Below are 3,540 nucleotides of genomic sequence, written 5' to 3'. Positions count from 1 at the left end.
TCCAAACCTGGGGGCAAGACCGGCACCCGGTGCCTCACCTAACCTAGCATACCAAATTATGACTAAGGGAATCTGAACATATAATGTCATAATTTGGCCATGGGGCCACATTGCAAGCCAATTTGCGAAGTAAAATATAAAACTGAACAGAAACTAGCGCTGACTAAATATCAATATAAAGCTGGGCCGACAATGCTATCATAACTACTACAACTCACAAACCACAAAAATATACATACTAGGCCTACAAGCCAAACATACTACACTAACTAACAAGATATGTCTACAAGCCTCTACTAATAGATGTATTGTGATCGGAATAGGGCCCCGACCTACCCATAACATATATACATACATACAGAAGATGTACACGAAAACCTAGACCTGATAACTCTGAAGGACGTGGAGCTTGCCGATCAGGTTGAACTCTGGAAACACCTACTGAGGATGTTTACCCGTCTGTCTATCTGAACCTGCACGCATGAAATACAGCATCCCCAGAAAAGGGACGTCAGTACAAAATAATGTACCGAGTATATAAGGCAATAACATAACTAAAAGCTAAAACTAAACTGATAATATAATCACTGAAAGTAACTGGGAGTCAAAGATGATATGGAGATATACTTACATACTGATACTGACTCAACTCCTTCAATATAGTAAGTAAAATAAATGTCTAGCCCTATAAGGCTCGGTACGTGTAACTGCTCGGCTGTAATAGGCTCGCTCATAGGTGCTCGGCCATACTAGGCTCTGTATCTCGGACATCTTGGGCTCTCTCATAGGCGCTCGGCCACAATAGGCTCGGTATATATAGCTTACCATCTGATCAGAGGTTTCCCAGTAGGGGCCTGCTTAGCGATTATAACTCGATGGTGGTGAAAATGCTGTAATACTGTATATATATATATATATATATATATATATATATATATATATATATATATATATATATATATATATAGACCCTCTGCTCTCTTGACTGGAAGAAGATAATACTCAATTGAATATAAAGTCCCGATAAGGGAAAATACTGTAACTTCTGAGACTAGGATAATGTGAATAAATTCAAGAATACGAACTTCTCTTTATGTTGCGTTATCAAACATATGTAGTTACGGGATCATGCCCAAATGAAGGAAAGGTTTAGCCTTAATATACCTTATCACAATCTTTCCAATTACCAAGTTGAACTCGCCTCTTCTCACCTTAATCTACAACAACGATAATAATACTATCATATAGTTACGAAAGGTACAACTATCGCACAACAAACGACAAGCTTATTTTGTATTAAAACGGATAGCATCTCCCTTATAATCCTTACTTCCTCCAAATTAAAGATAACACCAACAACACCAAAAACAACAATAACAACATATATATATTATTTTCCAACCTTATGTATACCACAAAATACTACAAAACAGCCTAACACAACCCAATCTCTTCATACATCAAAACGATCACCGGAGTAGTGTCAAACAACCCGAAAATGTTATAACGAATGACCAGCCCAACACCCTGAATTTATGTGGTGTTTATCCACACCCTTCCTCCTCTCTCCACAAAATAGTAGTAAAATACGCAGCTCAACAACAACAGAAAACAGTCCACAAAACAGTTTGCTACAAGTGAATAACTCGAACACGGCTTCCGATCACCGTCCCGTGAGTTCTTACAAATATAGAACGACTTACTATGCATTTAAAGCAGAAGAAATGGATGAAAGAGAGAAGTAAACTTACCTTATTTGTTGGATAACTCAGCTCCTAACTTGGTTCTTCAAACTCTAAGTTTTTACATCCAATTAGAACTTGAAAGGGAGTAAAAATCAATTGGGGTTTGTGGGAAAGTTTTGGAAGGGTTTTTGCAGAGCTTATGTATAGTTATTATGCCCTATTATCAGTCTAATATATGAAGGAGATAGGCCTTTAAAAGGCCTCTTTGGACGACCCGAACTGGCCCATTTTTGGATTCTCGTTTAAGCAAGTAGGTGACAGTCTGCGTAGTCTCTCAAAAATGCACATATCTCTCTACTCCGATATCGTATTGACAAATGGTTTAATGCGTTAGAAAATAGAATCATAGATATTTAATTTTATGGGTGGAACATCCCATAAATATAAGTATATTTGGATACAATTGCAGTTACATTTGACCCAAAGTTTCAGTAAAACTTATGAATGTAACTTGTGATGACTTTCATCGACTTTTGTTCCACCACTCGCTTGACTTCAAAACATAACACGCGACTATCATACGACTAACATAACGCATAACATAACCTCCTTATCATGTTAAATATCCTGGTCTCACCCCACAAGTACATGTTATAACATTCCCAACTTGTCGACTTTCGACGAAACATTATTTTCTTTAATTCCTTTAGCTTCTGAACCTTCCAACCCTCTTTGTACTTGTTGTTCACGATCTTCAATATTTGTAACCTTTGAGGTAACATGATTAACTTACTTTATATATTTTCAAAGATGATCTCATTTTTGGTCCTATATTAGTTTGCTCACTACACACTTTTACGTACGAAAATATAGGGTGTAACATTATTCCCCCATTGGGAACATTCGTCCTCGAATGTTTACTCTTAAAGACTTTGGAATTTTTTTTTTGCCAGAGTCTCCTCCGTACACTAGAATAAAATCAACCTGTATGTAGCTAGAAAACATACTATGCATGCCACACATGGCCAATGTCTATAAATAGCAACAATTTGCCTCACACAGTCGTAAATTATAAATACTGAAAGTCAGGAAATAAGAGCTTACCTGATGACCTACTAGCCTGAATAGAGTTATGCTATAGCATCCCATCTCGAGCCATATCTTCAGTTTGAAATAGGTGGGGGTATTTAGACTTCATTTCTTCCTCCGCTTCCCACGTCATCTCTTCCACATTCTTGCTTCTCCATAAAACCTTCATGGAGGCTACCTCCTTATTTCGTAATTTGTGGATTTGTCGGTCTGGGATGGCAATTAGAATTTCCTCGTATGACAAGTCCTCTATAATCTGTACATCATATGTGGGCACCACTCTGGTAGGGGCGCCAATGTACTTCCGTAGCATAGATACGTGAAAAACCGGATGGACTGACTCCAATTCTGAGGGCAATTCTAACTCATAAGCTACTTGACCCACTCTCTGAATGATCCTATAAGGCCCAATATACCGTGGGCTAAGCTTGCCTTTCTTTACAAACATCATCACGCCCTTCATAGGTGATACCTTTAAGAATAACCAGTCATTAACCCCGAACTCTAAGTCTCGTCGCCGCACGTCATGATATGACTTCTGATGACTCTGAGCTATCAACAGTCACTCCCGGATAAGCTTTACTTTCCTTACGGCCTGCTGAACTAGGTCTGGCCCATGTAACCCAGATTCTCCAACATCAAACCACCCTATAGGAGATCTGCACTTACGCCCATACAAAACCTCGTATGGAGCCATCTGGATACTGAAGTGGTAACTGTTATTATATGCAAACTCGACAAGAGGTAGATGTTCATCCCAACTTCT

The sequence above is a fragment of the Nicotiana tabacum genome, chromosome 13 (assembly GCF_000715075.1).
Source record: "Nicotiana tabacum cultivar K326 chromosome 13, ASM71507v2, whole genome shotgun sequence".
Taxonomy (NCBI): domain Eukaryota; kingdom Viridiplantae; phylum Streptophyta; class Magnoliopsida; order Solanales; family Solanaceae; genus Nicotiana; species Nicotiana tabacum.
The sequence above is the reverse complement of the archived record's forward strand: the minus strand, read 5'-3'. Positions refer to the sequence as shown.